Source organism: Bison bison, unplaced genomic scaffold (genome assembly GCF_000754665.1).
Source record: "Bison bison bison isolate TAMUID 2011002044 unplaced genomic scaffold, Bison_UMD1.0 scf7180017864378, whole genome shotgun sequence".
Lineage (NCBI taxonomy): Eukaryota > Metazoa > Chordata > Mammalia > Artiodactyla > Bovidae > Bison > Bison bison.
The window spans coordinates 6,445,852-6,463,264 of record NW_011494950.1 but is presented as its reverse complement, the minus strand read 5'-3'; the positions used below and the strand labels follow the sequence as shown (position 1 = coordinate 6,463,264).

The 17,413-nt window shown below is 36.0% G+C and overlaps 1 protein-coding gene across 1 annotated transcript in view; it reads right to left on the bottom strand.

Moving 5' to 3' along the window:
• Positions 1 to 17,413, bottom strand: part of HCN1 (hyperpolarization activated cyclic nucleotide-gated potassium channel 1) — a 387,144-nt gene that overhangs the window by 244,909 nt on the left and 124,822 nt on the right. The gene's annotated exons all lie outside the window — the stretch shown is intronic.

Sequence of the window (17,413 nt, the reverse complement as noted above, 5' to 3'; positions counted from 1 at the left end):
TATTTGCCATGAAGTGATGGGACCAGATACCATGATCTTCGTTTTCTGAATGTTGAACTTTAAGGCAACTTTTTCACTCTCCTCTTTCACTTGCATCAAGAGGCTTTTTAGTTCTTCACTTTCTTCCATAAGGGTGGTGTCATCTGCATATCTGAGGTCATTGATATTTCTCCCGGCAATCTTGATTCCAGCCTGTGCTTCTTCCAGCCCAGCATTTCTCATGATGTACTCTGCATAGAAGTTAAATAAGCAGGGTGACAATATACAGCCTTGACGTTCTCCTTTTCCTATTGGGAACCAGTCTGTTGTTCCATGTCCAGTTCTAACTGTTGCTTCCTGACCTGCATATAGGTTTCTCAAGAGGCAGGTCAGGTGGTCTGGTATTCCCATCTCTTGAAGAATTGTCCACAGTTTATTGTGATCCACACAGTCAAAGGCTTTGGCATAGTCAATAAAGCAGAAATAGATGTTTTTCTGGAACTCTGAGCAACTGACATATATGAATATGTAATGAGTGCTTACCACATGTCATGATAAACTATACCCTACATTTGTTTGTGGGAAAATGAGATATGCAAATTAACAATATTAAAGTCGTGTCTGACTCTTTGCAACCCCATGGACTATAGTCCGCCAGGCTGCTATGTCCCATAGAATTCTCCAGGCAAGAATACTGAAGTGGGGTGCCATTTCCTTCTCCAGGGGATCTTCCCAACCCAGGGATCGAACCTGGGTCTCCTGTACTGCAAGCAGATTCTTTACGATCTGAGCCACTTGGGAAGCCCCATTACATATGTATATGTAAACATTTTAATTAAATGTCAAATATGCTGCAGCTGTTACTCTAAGTTTTCTGAAATAAAATTAGTATCCTACTTGAAAGTGATATTTGGCTTTTTGAAAGAGTAAATGAATATTGCAAATTTTTAAATCTATTTTGATTAATTTTTTAAATTACTCTGTACTTTAAACCAAGTGGATTTAACAGAACTGCTTATCTATTACAGAAATGCTTGATAATAAATTAATGAGAAAAGTGATATTTAAAGGACAGTTGATTGTTAATACATTATAATACATATATAAAATTTTTGCATAATATACTTCTAAAAGCTTTTTTATATCAAATGTAATTACCTATGTTAAACAATATAATTAAACAATACAGCTTATTATTATATAAAAAGATTCTTTTGGTGAAACTTCGTATAAGATTAAACTTTTTATATACTACACACTCATTCTGTTTTTGCTAATAACATTTTTTATTGTATAGAATTATTCATAAAAACTATACTTTTAAAATACTATTTTTTACAAGAGTATTGCCATTTACAAATATCCTACTAATTGATTATTTTATTAAAAATGAATAGCAAAAAAAATAAAAACCTTCATTCAAAATAATCTCATTTTGCGAACCAAATAATATAATAGATAGAGGTGTATAATGAAAAAGGATACCTAGTATTAATAGGAAAAAAAGTATTAAGGTCCGTACAATCATTTCCAGGTCCAGCTTATTATTTTAATCCTTCACATCACTTCAGTAAAAAATATTCTAAAATTAATATCAGGAATCTTAGAACATATTTGAGGCAAATTAACATATGAAAGGATACTTTTACTACAATTGATATAGAAAAAATGCTATTATATTAAATCCTAATATGATTTTCTAATATGAGATTTTTTTTTCAAAAACTTTGAAGCATCTGGTGCTATCTAAAGGTTCTTGGATACCTTTCAAATTTATATTATTACAAAAGAATATAACAATGTGCTTTATGTTTTCACCAATTCAAATTTTTATCCTTAATCAAACACTTTGAACATCATTGCTGATTCTTATTTTAAAAGAATAATTTTGCATTTATATTCCTAAGAATATTACTAACTAGCAAACAAAACTAGTATGTGTTGCTTTGAGATTTTGAATAATTTTTAGGGATATCAAATAATGAAATAACTAGGAATTAAACTGAAAGTTGGCAAATTACAGGGACTCCTAGATCATTTTATCTTTTACAAGTACACGTAATATAGGACAATAGAATTGTATTTTTCACAGCTCATTAAGAAATATATGTATATTCCCATTAAGATCAGTAGTAATAACTGCTTACAAATTAAAAATACATTAGCTCCCAAAAGGAGAAGGCAATGGCACCCCACTCCAGTATTCTTGCCTGGAAAATCCCATGGGCGGAGGAGCCTGGTAGGCTGCAGTCCATGGGGTTGCTAGGAGTCGGACATGACTGAGCGATTTCACTTTGACTTTTCACTTTCATGCATTGGAGGAGGAAATGGCAACCCACTCCAGTGTTCTTACCTGGAGAATCCCTGATGGGCTGCCATCTATGGGGTCACACAGAGTCGGACACGACTGAAGTGACTTAGCAGCAGCAGCAGCCCCAAACATATCTTTGTCTCTACATTAATAACATAGTTTCCATAAAACACATATTTCAAATGCTTTAAATTTCTTCTGATTATAGACTATTATACTGTACTTTTATGATGAAATAACTGATAGCACATGATTTAAAAAGTGTAAACAGTTCGAACGTTTGTATCTTTTCAAAGGTAACTCTAAAGTCATTTCCCAGAGGTAACCATTGTCAATAGTTCATGTTTTTAGAATTTTTTATGCAAATAATATACACATACACACAAGCACATACAAGCATACACTGTCTTTTTAAAATAAACAAGAATACTTCCACATTAATGATATTGTTGTCTCTATTATTTTGTCTTGAAAGGTTTTCTTTATTAACACATAGAATATTGATTGCCTCAATCGAGTTTTAACATTTTCATAGTGTTTTTCTATGTATGTCCTAACATTCATTTGACCAGTATTTTTCAGATGAATGTAATTTTTAGTTTAAAACAATGGGCTTCCCTGGTAGTTCAGCTGGTAAGGAATCTGCCTGCAATGCAGGAGACTCCGGTTTTCCTGGGTCAGAAAGATATGCTGGAGCAGGGCTAGGTTACCCACTCCAGTATTATTGGGCTTTCCTCTCCAGTATTCTTAGGGTTCCCTGGTGGCTCAGCTGGTAATGAATCTGCCTTCAATGCGGGAGACCGGGGTTTGATCCCTGGATTGGGAAGATCCCCTGCAGAAGGGTAAGGCTACCCACTCCAGTATTCTGGTCTGGAGAATTCCACGAACTGCATAGTCCATGGGGTTGCAAAGAGTCAGACACAACTGAGCGACTTTCACTTCACAATGCAATATCAGAAAAGCATTTTGAAAATATAAACCTAATGAAGGAAGAAAGTAAGACATTAAACTACACACACATTTCCATCTTCAAATATTCACTCACAGTTAACATTCTAATACATGACCTTACAATATTTTTATAGCAGTGTAAGGAAATTACCATGAGATAAAATTATTCATGTATTATTAAAATCAGTTCAGTTCAATTTCATTTACTTTGTTTTACCAAATAGTACAATCCTTGAGAGAAAATCATATCTTATTCATCACCTCTCCAGGGTTTAGGACAGAAGGAATATTCAGAAAATAAATTTGATATAGCTTATATTTTAAATAGCTAAGAGCTAATTAAACGCTAGATTCCCATTATGTTTATTTTCCTATGAAGGTATTAAAATATTTAAAAACTCTTCTGAAATGCAAAAATTCATATTTTTTTAGTACAGTTACATTATGCACCACATTACTTAAACTGTGATTATATGCTCCTTTAAATTGTTCTCGAATTTCATTTTATTGAAATTGCCCACACAAACATATTGTAAATTTTAGGATAGAAACAAAGTTTTATAAGCCTCCTGTTTTTCCCATACTGTGTGCCACAGTGGTGAAAACATGTAGTTAGCTTAGAGCTATAAGAAGTTTAAATTACAATATATGTTTGTATTACTGTACTGTACTGTAAGTCACTTCAGTCGTGTCCGACTCTGTGCGACCCCATAGATGGCAGCCCACCAGGCTCCCCCATCCCTGGGATTCTCCAGGCAAGAACATTGGAGTGGTTTGCCATTTCCTTCTCCAATGCATGAAAGTGAAAAGTGAAAGTGAAGACACGCTCAGTCGCGTCCGACTCTTAGCGACCCCATGGACTGCAGCCTACCAGGCTCCTCCGTCCATGGGATTTTCCAGGCAAGAGTACTGGAGTGGGGTGCCATTGCCTTCTCCATATGTTTGTATTACATTAAAGGTAATTTCAATCTTGGACTATTATACCACAGCTACAATTGTTTTGGTCGCTAAGTTGTGTCTGACTCTCTTGCAACCCTATGGACTGCCAGGCTCATCTATCCATTAGATTTCCCAGAAAAGAGTACTGGAGTGGATTGCCTTTTTCTTTTTCAGGGGATTTTCCTGACCTAAGGATCAAACCAGCATTTCCTGCTTTTGCAGGCAGATTCTTTACAACTGAGTCCTCAGGGAAGCCCCAAAGGCTACAATACCATTTAGCACTCAACAGTCACGTTCAAGGAATATATGAATAGTCTCTTTAAGATTCAGAAAGATACGATCTCACAAAATAAAATTCAAATACATAGAAAGGATTTTAGTACAACTATACTTTTATTCAATAGTTATATCCTTAAGAATGGCAAAATTACTTCTGCTAAACAGATGGACTGAGGTTGATGTTAGTTTTTGTATAAATGAATATAATCTAAGAAGGGGAAAAAAGGTAAAGGATATGAACAGGCAAATATCAAACAATAAATCAGAATGGCCAATAAATATATGAAGTGAGGTTCGATATCAGCAGTACCCAAGGAATGCATTCGCTAGTGTTTAATGCTTAAGACAATCCTGAGTCAAGTAATTTTGATTCTACTCCTTACTAGCTATGTACAAGTTATTTAATATTTGTGCCTTTATTTTGCCACTTTTAACTCAGAATAGTTATCTACTTAATAAAATTGCTATAAAATTAAACAAGATTATGCCATCAAAATATCTAAAATTAGAACTTAATATAGTAATCACTCAGAATATGTTAGCCAATAATAATGACAAATTATTATTGACAAGTGACCCATGAAATTAAGAAGAAGAAGAATGAACATTTCATAAATCAGTAAATTAATTAAAGACTAAACTGAGAGAATGTTGGGTCATGAAGACTTTTATGTTCTGCATGTGAGAAAAATTTGGAAATATTAAAGTAAAAAGTATGTTTATTAGCATTTACGTGGCAGCATTGTTTAAATCTATAAAAATTGGAAACAATGCAAATGTTATAATGATATAATACATTGTAATAGTTGAAATGAAATATGTAAACTAATAGAAACAATCCTCTTCTTTCCTACATGAAACTTATTGTAGGTTAACACAATATCTGATAAGATGTTAGGTATTCAGCAAATAAGTACAGTACTTGAATTAGAATATCACTGCTTTGAAACCTTTATTGAAAGAATGAATTTAGGCAATGGCTGTTAACGTCACAAAGAGAGAGACATTATGTGCCTTCTGAAGTAAGTACACACCACCACCTATCATATAGTCTTGCGAAGAAAAAAAAAACAAAACCTGAATCTCACTACCAATTTGAAGAAAATAAAGACTAAAAAAAGAACATTTTGAAATTAGCAAACTCTAGACCTTTAGAGCAATGGCACCCCACTCCAGTACTCTTGCCTGGAAAATCCCATGGACGGAGGAGCCTGGTAGGCTGCAGTCCATGGGGTCGCTAGGAGTCGGACATGACTGAGCGATTTCACTTTGACTTTTCACTTTCATGCATTGGAGAAGGAAATGGCAACCCACTCCAGTGTTCTTGCCTGGAGAATCCCAGGGATGGGGGAGCCTGGTGGGCTGCCATCTATGGGGTCGCACAGAGTCGGACCGGATTGAAGTGACTTAGCAGCAGCAGCAGCAGCAGACCTTAGAAAACTCTAAAGGTAAATGAATAGATTTCTCCCACAAACAAACAGCTAGAGAAAGCAAGAGACAGAGAGCAACAAAGACAGATATTGATTTTATATCTAATTCATATTAAAAAATATTTAGGAGACACCTTTATTTGGATTCTGATTAGAAAAAAGTTTTCTATGAAAAAAAGGAAGGCAATGTGGAAAATTTGAGCAGTAAATATTTAATGAAAATAAATGTTGATTTGCTAAGCATGATAGCATTTTATATTTTCTAAAATGTTAATTTTTAACAGTTGTGTGTTGAAATGTTTATAAACTGAATGGAATTATATCTGGGGTTTTCTTCACAATCATGGACAGAGAGTTTTGCCTACAGATGAAACAAGACCATTCAAGTCTTGAAAATTGTTAGAACTGGGATGGGATAAATTAAAGTTAATTATACCATTTATTTTTAACATGTTTAAGACTTCTCTAATAAAAAGTTTTTTATAAATGGATGGATGCATATGTATGTAGAAAAAAACATTAAAAGACCAATTTGAAAAGTACACACGTAGAAATTTAAATTATTTTCTATACTTTCCACATTAAAATGTGTATTAATATATATTAATTATATATAATTTATATGTATAAGCAAATACATAATAATATTTTACCATTCTCAAATGATAACTTGATTTTTCATCAATACAATATGACTATAACTGAGCACATAGTAGAAACAAGGAATGTTGGTTAATGGAGCTTGGTCAATACATCAACATCTTGAACTAAGGAGTTATTATGTCTTAGCAATTTCAAGTAACCTATTGTAAATAACATAAAGTGTAATTTTTGGGTTATCTACAATAGGTTAATAACCAGGTTAACATCTTCATTTTGTTGAAGTAACAAGGATAGTATAATTATGTGTGTCAGAAAAAAATAAAATGGGTATTTCTTCACCCTATTAGGTAAAAAATAATTGCAATTTATACACAAAGAAACAAAGTCTATTACACCTATTTTACCTACTAAAATATAGTTTAGACAGTAAGATTCCCATTTTCTATGTGAAAATGGAAATTTTTTGGAAAAAAAATCATTTTATTATTCTCAAGTCAAGTGACACATTTTACTTCTAGGAATCAATGTATGAAAAATCACATTTTCATGTTTGTTAAGTAAATCAAAGGTGCCAGTTAGCAACTGACTGATACCAGCACATGGGAAACAAAATCCCTCTCAAATATGATCTTCAATTTAAAGAAATAAAATAGCATTGGAATATTAAATAATTATTGAAAATATTACATGTTTGTATCTGGTCTTGATATTTTCTCATTTTAATAAAGAGAAAAATTAAAGCAATACCAAATATAACTTGTGCTTTATTAATAAGAAATTATAGCTCAAATATATTTTATTTTCATCTTTATTCATGAATAGGAAAGGCTTTAACACCTCTCCCTTAGAACTATTTGCTTAAAAGTATAGCTCTCTTTAGAGATCTGTTTTTTATTACTAAATCAATTGTTACTCTTCCTTTCCATTCATTTAATATTAATCTTATTACATCAGAAAGCTCTTTGAGAATAGAAAATCCTTGTTACCTCTAAAGAAACATCTGTAAAAATACTTAGAACATGTTATACATTTAGCAGCTATAAAACTACAAACTAATGGTGATATTGCCTAGTAAAAAGAAATATCCTCAGTGTCACTATCAACACTAAACATATATTATTAATAATAAGCATTCAAGAGATCATTAGTCGTAAGACTAAGGAGATAAGATAAAAGATCAATTTGTAGAGAAAATGTTTCATAGCAAGTCATTAGTTTTATCATGAAGTTTTTTTTTAAATAGAGTATAGACATTAGCATGTTTTACATCAATTAAAAAAAAAACTAACTAGGAAATCTAGATTTTGCATTAACGTGGACACCCTCAAGTGAACAATTACTCAGCTTATGTGATGTTCCATGGTTTCTGCCCTTTCCCTTCTCTTTCCATGTTGCTTATCTATTGGAGAGGAATATAGCCAAGTTCAATTCATCACAGCTACACGCAGCTTCCCTGCAAAGCTGCCAGTGGCGCCCACTCCCTCCATCTGGCCTTAGTCTGAGCATGGTTTCCTCTACAACTATTGCCAGTCTGTTGCCATAGCAGCCGCTAAGAGGGCTTTGACAGTATGGGGAAAGAAGGAAAGCACACTTTATTCCTTGCTCCTTGGTGAGACTGAAATGATTCCAAGGACCCACTGAAAATGTGACAGGGAAAAAAACAAAACCAAACAAACAAACAAAACAGCTTTACAAAAGATATCCATGATAGAGAAACACCTTTTCCAAAGTGAAATAAACGTGTACCAGTGAGAAATGTTTTAATCCTGCAAACTGAGAGTTAAGGAAAACCCTCCCATGTTCAAAACGGGAACCGTGGATTATATGATGAAGGGGTGAAAGTGATGAAGGAGGGTTTTTAAGCTTTTATTAATGGAAGAATAGAAAGACAAGCTCCAAAAGTGTCAGATCAATGTTTGGAAATCTCTTTTTAACTAAAAATCATGCACTGACTTTTCAAATTGCTATGTCAAAATCTGAATAATGTAAGGTAAACACTTTCTAGCTACTATAGTTCCATGTTAAAAATCACTATCACCAATATTTAATTCCTGGTTTTAAAGGAGAAATATAGTACAGCCTCAGTTTCCAGAAAATTATGTCTTATCAGAATTTCACCAAACATCTATTTTTACTCTAAGGGTAGTTAAAGGAATATACAAACATTGTGTGCAGAAAGGTAACAGGTCATAAAAACCAAGCACTGAAAACTAAAAGGGCAATAAAAATCAATGAATTCAATTCTTAGCTTTAAAAAACTTTGCTGTGAAAGCTTTTGACAAGTAGGAATATTACTAACACTTAGGTTCATGTAATGATTACTGAGTTGGAAATATGTCTTGAAAGGTCATCTTGTCTATCTCCTCCCTCCAAAAGACTACAGAAAAAACCTCAGAAAAGGTCTCCCTGTTCTACTTCTGAAAGTCACAGGGAGTCAGATTATGCCAATTGTTTTACAACCCATATTATTCTCCATGTTCGCGATTTTCACATTTTTTGTAATTTAAATGACAGAAGGTAAATGGCCAATTTTTCCTTAGACAGTCAACATTACTTTTGTTTCTATTATCAAACTTGTGCATTGTCATTTCTGGAAAGAATTAGAAAAAGAGAAAGATAAGGACCTTGTTGTATAATCTAAGAATCACAGCACTGACTGAACAGCTCCAGTCCACAGGGCAGCCTGAATGAAAAGACTGACATTTTCAAGCATTCTCATGAAAGGTCAGACTTTCCTATATAGATTTAATATTAGCCAATAATGTAACTTTACTAACAAAAGAAGTAATGGTTTTACTGACAATGAGTAAATTTGAGACATTCAGACAATACAAGTGGGCTGAATTACAGTAATAGCTAGAGAAACTAACAGATAAACCACAAAGCTCACTTACAATGCTAAAGTATTTCCTTCCAGATTTAAGCCTTTCAAAAGTCAAAGTCAAAATTCCTATGGCTGGTGAACAAATAATTTATATCCTCATCTCATTGGATATAATTTTATCTGAGTGCTCAGCCTGCTTTTTTTAAAATGCCACTACTCTGTTTTGTCAATTCTGCAAATATTCACTAAATGTCCATCCTGCCTAAGGCAACTGAATAAAAAAAGAAAATTTCCTTACTTTCAAGGTCTGAAAACATTATCAACATACAACACATTTCTTTTTTGAGTCTTATAAATTACTATCAATGCTAGTATTTAACATGTCCTTAACACTATATCATTTTCTGCTAAATTGATCTTTTACATTTGTAACTATGAGGGTATCTCCACACAAACAAGAACCACCAATGAGATTACCACTCAATAAATATAATATCCTAGAAATTAAAATAACCCAAGTGATTTGAATTGGTTGTTCAGGGGAGTGAGACACATTTAGGCTATTTGGGTAACATAATGCTGCATGATAGAGTACCTTCTGTGGATATTAAACTTAACAAATTCAAGTATACATGTTCACAGGCTTGGAATGAAAGACAGATAAAGAATGAAGAAAGAAAAAAAATGGAAGGGAAGGAGGAAGAAAGGAAAGAAGGAAGGAATGGAAGAAAGAAGGGGAAAGAGAGAGAGGGAAGGAAGAAACAGGGAAGGAAGGCATGGGGAAAGAGGAAGGGGGAGAATGAAGGAAAGGAGGGCAGTTGGGAAGAGAGGAAGAAACAGCAGCAGAAACCACTGTAACAGTTCAGAAGACGCCAGTCATTGCTGCACTCCAGGCCTGTATACTGCGGTGTGAGCATGCACTGCACTCACGAACGTCCAGGCTCCTCCTTCTCAGTTTATATGTGCCTCTCACAGTACAAGCATCTCAGTGGGTCAAACGTGGTTCCAATGTTTAAAGACAGGACTTCTTCATCTAACATGGCCCCCAAATCCAGGTCAATTATTTCCACTTGTGTTCAACTAAGATAGAGTGTTCTACTCTAATTTGCATGAGAAAACCAGCTGTGTTAAAGCTATTGACAAATACTATCTATGCGGCTACTTTGAGGGATTTTCAAGTTTGTTTATTTTTTTCACTATAATGAGATATAACTTGGAATCTAAAATAGATGTTCCTTGCAATGTATTTTTTTGTGAACAGTAACTGTTCTTCAGATTTCATCATGTCCTGGTTCAAATACACACTAAGCCATACAGGAAAGCTATATTTTGATTCTAAAATCATGCAAACTTCTGGCCATTAATGTAATCTTCCTGCCACCTAGATAAGGAAAAGGGAATTCCCTGAATAGTACAGTAGATATTAATATCACCATCTTTCAAATGGAATGACATCCATTATAAATTAATAAAGTTGAATTACACCAGTATCCATCATCTCCCAGAATTTTGTCAGATGACAATAATGCTTGAAAGAAAACATGCAAGACTCTTAGGAGAAATCAGGGAAGATTTTCCTGAAGAGAATGCTTCTGTTTAGTCTTAACAATTAGGAAGTTTTCATGCAATCTCATGGGCTTCCCTGGTGGCTCAGATGGTAAAAAATCCTCCTGCCATGTGGGAGACCAGGGTTCATTTCCTGGGTTGGGAAAATCCCCTGGAGGAGGGCATGGCAACCCACTCCAGTATTCTTGCCTGAAAAATCCCCATGGACAGAGTCTGGCAGGCTATAGTACATGGTGTCTCAAGGAGTCAGACACGACTGAGTGACTAAATACATCACACGCATAAAATCTCACAAAGTGAAGGGCATCTCAAGCAGAAGCCTGTATACAAAGAGGACATAAGAAGTGAACTGTGTGTTCAGGAAACTTCTTATCATATAACTAGACTACAGCCTCCATAGGGCAAGGACTCTTTAATTTGTTCATTTAAAAAATTTCTTCTTACCCTTTACTACAGAGCCTGGTTCACAGAGGTGTTTATTAATCTTTATTTAATAAGACATAAGTAGCTGGAACACATAATCATCTGAAGTGGGAAGCTGTTGGGCAACAGACCAAGATGTATTTAAGATTTATATCATAAAAATATGATATACCAAATATAATTAGTATTAGGTTTGAGTGTGAATGAGAGAAAACCACAAATAACAAGGGATTAAAGGAGAAATTTTTATGTCTCTGGCTTTTTATGTTTTGGCATCCCAGAGATTGTATGAAGACTACACAGAACAGGGTCCTGATACTTCCTATCATGTCATCATACTTAACACAGCTGCTCTTTATCCCACCATCATATCCATATTCCAGCTATGCAAATAAAGAGACAGAAGGGTATGCCTCCTCAGTTTAAAGACAAGAGGATACATAAAGATTTCAGGTTCATCCTGTCTTCAATAACTGTACAGGATGACACCCAACTGCAAGAGGCCTTAGAAATCTAGGATTTATTTTTGATGTCCAGATCCAGTTAAAATTTAGGAGTTCTATTAAAAAGAACAAAATAAAAAATAAATATTGATTTTGCCAAAAAGTTAGTCTGGATTTTTCTGTTATACCATATGAAAAAACCCAAATGAATTTTTTGGCCAACCCAACAGTAGCAGACAACTAACAGCCTCTGCCACCCATTCAATGGAGTTTGGATTTTAACGTACGAGAAATATATTTTAGTCAGTTGCTTGTGCTGTGTCTCTTCAGTCGTGTTCAACTCTTTGCGACCCCATAGACTGCAGCCCTCCAGGCTTTGCTCTGCCCATGGAGATTCTCCAGGCAAGAATACTGGAGTGGGTTGTCATGCCTTCCTCCAGGGGATCTTCCTGACTCAGGGATCGAACCCAGGTATCCTACACTGCAAAAAGTTTGGTGAAAATTTTTGAAGTATACAAATGTTAAGTATACCCCTGTTACAATGATCACATCCAGTGCCTAGATATTGGTTTCTAATATCATTTTCCATGAGTTTTCAGTGACATAAAAAAAATGGAACAATTTAAGCAACAAAATAAATAGCATAATATGAGACTAAGTTGTTGTTCTTGCCCAGTAGTGTCTGACTCTGTGACCCGATGGACTGCAGCATGTCAGGCCTCCTTGTCCCTCACCATCTCCTGGAGTTTGCCCAAGTTCATGTCCCTTGCATCAGTGATGCCATCCAGCCATCTCATCCTCTGGCACCCTCTTCTCCTTCTGCCCTCAATCTTTCACAGAATCAGGGACTTTTCCAATGAGTTTGCTGTTGGCATCAGATGACCAAAATACTGGAGCTTCAGCATCAGCCCTTCCAGCGAATATTCAGGGCTGATCTCCCTTAAAATTGACTGGTTTGATCTCCCTGTTGTCCAGGGGACTTTTAGGAGTCTTCTGTACCATAGTTCTAAAGCATCAATTCTTTGGCACTCTGCCTTCTTCATGGTCCAGCTCTCACAACTGTGCATGACCACAGGGAATACCATAGCCTTGACTACACAGATCTTTGTCAGGAGAGTAATGTCTCTGCTTTTCAACACACTGTTTAGGTTTGTCATCACTTTCCTGCCAAGAAGCAATTGTTTTCTGATTTCATGGCTGCAGTCACCCTCCACAGTGATTTTAGAGCCCAAGAGGAAATCTGTCACTACTTCCAACTTTTCCCCTTCTATTTGCCATGCAGTAATGGGGCCAGATGCCAAGATCTTAGTTTTTTTAATATTTAGTATGGGACTATAATCCAAGCTATAAAATAAATATCCATGAGTCCTTAATAATATAAATGAATAATTAAATCAATAAACAAATGTCAGACAAGAGAAAACTCTCCTTGGCAGAAGACTTATAGATAATTTATATAAATACACTCTAAAAAAATAGAGCATAACTTCCTACTTTTTAAGTGTGGGCTATACAGAGTGATATTCTTTCAAAGAACACGGCATAGTAAGGGGGAAAAAAAGAAACTTTATAGTGAAGATATCTGAAAAATGCTTCCTCAGCCAGGTGATCAAAGTTAACACACCAGGGATAAGTCATATTCATGGCATGTACCTTTGATATAAATGTACCATCAGAGAATAGTGTCTTACCTCTGTGGTCTTCTTTCCTGAAACTTGCAGTTCTTATTATAAGAAAAATATCATACAGTTTATTTAATATTATCCTTAAAACTTTCAAAACTGCATTAAAAAAAGGGAAAGTCTAAGAACATGTCACAGTCCAGAGGAACCTAAGGAGACATGAGGGCTTAATGTGGATTTTGCTTGACATCTTAGAACAGAAGAAATTTTTAAAATCAAGAAAATCTGAATGAAAATATAGACTTTGGTTAATAATAATGTATCAGTATTGGCCCATTAGTCTGACAAATGTATCATACAATGTAAAATGTTAATAAGCAGGGAGACAGTGTGGGATATAGGGAAACATTCTCTCCTATATTTGGAATTTTTTTGTAAATATAAAACTATTATAAAATTAAGTTTACTTTAAAAGTTTTGAGGCTGAGTTTAAAAAGTTACACAAAAAGAAGCCAAATTTAATTTGCGGCCTGAAATGTTAAGGATAAGATCTTTATCTTCACACCAGGTACCAACATCTGGTGAGTGTATAACAATGAGCTGACTTCCCTAGGTGAATTCCCAATCACTCCATTCTATTTACAAAACCCTACTGTATTTTTCTCATTGGCTTCAGACCAAAAGTATTTCAATTATATGTAGTTTATTTTGTATATTCCACTGTGTTCAGTCTCCCAGTCCTGTCCGACTCCTTGTAACCCTATGGATTGCAGCAAGCCAGGCCTCCCTGTTCCTCACCATCTCCCGGAGTTTGCCCAAGTTCATGTCCATTGCATCAGAGATGCCATCCAGCCATCTCATCCTCTGGCACCCTCTTCTCCTGCCATCCATCTTTCCTGGCATCAGGGACTTTTCCAATGAGTCAGCTATCGGCATCAGATGACCAAAATACTGGAGCTTCAGTTTCAGCATCAGTCCAATGAGTTGGCTATTGGTATCAAATGGCCAAAATAATGGAGCTTCAGTCCTTCCAACGAGTATTCAGGGTTGATTTCCCTTAAGATTGAGTGGTTTGGTCTCCCTGCTGTCGAAGGGACTCTCCTGAGTCTTCTCCAGCACCACAGTTCAAAGGCATCAATTCTTTGGCGTTTTACCTTCTTTACGTTCCAGTTCTCACAATTGTACATGACCACAGGGTCTGAGACCATCACCTTGATTATAGAAACCTTTGTCAGCAGAGTAATGTCTGCTTTTCAACACATGGTCTAGGTTTGTCATAGCTTTTTTGCTAAGAAGCAAATGTCTTCTGATTTCATGGCTGCAGTCATCATCTGCAGTGATTTTAGAGCCCAAGAAGAGGAAATCTGCCACTACGTCCACCTTTTCCCCCTCTATTTCCCTTAAAGTAATGGGGTCGGATGTCATGATCTTAGTTGTTTTTTTTTGTTTGTTTTTTTTTTAATATTTAGTCTTAAGATGGCTCTTTCACTCTCTTCCTTCACACTCATCAAGAGGCTCTAAATCCTCTTCGCTTTCTGCTATTAGAGTGGTATCATCTGCATATCTGAGGTTGTTGATATTTCTCCCACCTACCTTGATTCCAACTTGTAACTCATCTAGCATGGCATTTCTAATGATGTGCTCAGTGTATAGATTAAACAAACAGGGTGACAGCAGACAGCCTTGTCGTGCTCCTTTCTCAATCTTGAACCCATCTGTTGTTCCATATGGGGTTCTAACTGTTGCTTCTTGCCCCTCATACAGGTTTCTCAGGAGACAGATAAGATTGACCTGGTATTCCCATCTCTTTAAGAGCTTTCCACAGTTTATTATGATCCACACAGTCAAAGGCTTTGTCATAGTTGATGAAAGAGAGGTAGAGGTTTCTTGGAATTCCCTAGCTTTCTCTATGATCCGAATGTTGGCAATTTGATCTCTGGTTCCTCTGCCACTTCTAAACCTAGCTTGGACAGCTGGAATTTCTTGGTTTGCGTAATGCTGAAGCCTAGCATGTAATATTTTAATCATGACCTTACTAGCATGGGAGATGAATGAATTGTCAAATGATTAGCACATTCTTTAGAACTACTTTTCTTGAATTGGGATGAAGATTGACCTTTTCCAATCCTGTGGCTGCTGCTGGGTCTTCCAGATTTGCTGACATATTGAATGCAATACTTTGATGGCATCATCCTTCAGGGTTTTGAATAGTTCTACTGGAATTCCATTGTATCCTCTAGCTTTATTAACAGCAGTGCTTCCTAAGGCCCACTTACTTCACTCTCCAGACTCTGGGTGATGGACCATACCATCGTAGTAATCTGGCTCACTTAGATCTTTTTTGTACAGTTCTTCTGTGTATTCCTTCCATCTATTCTTTATCTCTTCAGCAACTAGGTCTCTACCATTTCTGTCCTTTATTGTGCTCATATTTGAGCCAAATGTTCCCTTGATATCTCCAATTTTCCTGAAGAGATCTCTAGTCTTTCCCCTTCTGTTGTTTTCTTCTAGGTTAATACACTGTTCATTGAAGAAGGCATTCTCGCCTCTCGGTACTGTGGAAATCTGCATTTAGTTCCATACACCTTTCCCTTTCTCCCTTGCTTTTCACTTCTCTTCTTTCTCTGGCTATTTGTAAGGCCTCCTCAGATAACCACTTTGCCTTCTTGCCATTCTTTTTCTTTGGGATGGTTTTGTTCGCTGACTCCTGTACAATATTATGGACCTCCATCCATAGTTCTTCAACCACACTGTTTAGAAGTTCTAATCCCTTGACTCTATTCACTACCCTCATTGCATATTAATAGGGGATTTTATTCGTACCTGGCTGCCTTAATGGTTTTCCCCATTTTCTTTAGTTTAAGCCTGAATTTTGCTGAGAAGCTCATGATCAGGGACACAAGTCAGCTCCAGGTCTTGTTTTTGCTGACTGAATACAGCTCCTCTATCTTGGGCAAAAAAAAAAAAAAATACAATCAATTTGACGTGTATTGACCATTTGATGATGTCCATGTGTAAAGTCATCTCTTGTGTTGTTGAAAAGTGTATTTGCTATGACCAGTACATTCTCTTGGCAGAATTCAGTTAGCCTTTGCCCTGCTTCATTTTGTTCTGCAAGACCAAACTTGCCTGTTACTCCAGGTATGTCTTGACTTCCTACTTTTGCATTCCAATCCCCAGTGATGAATAGAACATCTTTTGTGTGTGTGTGTGTGTGTGTGTGTGTGTGTTAGTTCTAGGAGGTCTTCTAGGTCTTCATGCTGCTACTGCTAAGTTGTTTCAGTCATGTCCAACCCTGTGCAACCCCATAGACGGCAGTCCACCAGGCTCCACCGTCCCTGGGACTCTCCAGGCAAGAACACTGGAGTGGGTTGCCATTTTCTTCTCCAATGCATGAAAGTGAAAAGTGAAAGTGAAGTCACTCAGTCGTGTCCGACTCTTCGTGACCCCATGGACTGCAGCCTACTAGGTTCCTCCATCCATGGGATTTTCCAGGCAAGAGTACTGGAGTGGGGTGCCATCGCCTTCTCCACTAGGTCTTCATAGAACTGATCAATTTCAGCTACTTCAGCATCTGTGGTAGGGGCATAGACTTGGATTACTGTGATGTTGAATGGCTTGCCTTGAACCAAGATCATGCTGTCACTCTTGGCGTTGCACCCAAGTACTGTATATTCCACTGTCAAAGTCAATTTTTTTTTGGCAAAATGCTACTTTTTCAGAGTACCTAAATGTTTTCTGAAGACTCAAAAACCATGACATCTAGGAAATGATATGGCTAATGTGACTGAAAACTCTAGAAAATTGTTGAACAGCACTTGTGTCAGATGTAATCTATCTCTTTTGTCTTTTCCCAGTTTATGGTTCAAGATTTGACTTCAGGCTAAAATATTAGAACTCTAGCTCCATATGGCTTGTTTCAGACCCAACTTAGTATTAGCATACAACTAATACAATAATCGTCTAATCAAGGCTATGGTTTTTCCTGTGGTCATGTATGGATGTGAGAGTTGGACTGTGAAGAAGACTGAGCGCTGAAGAAT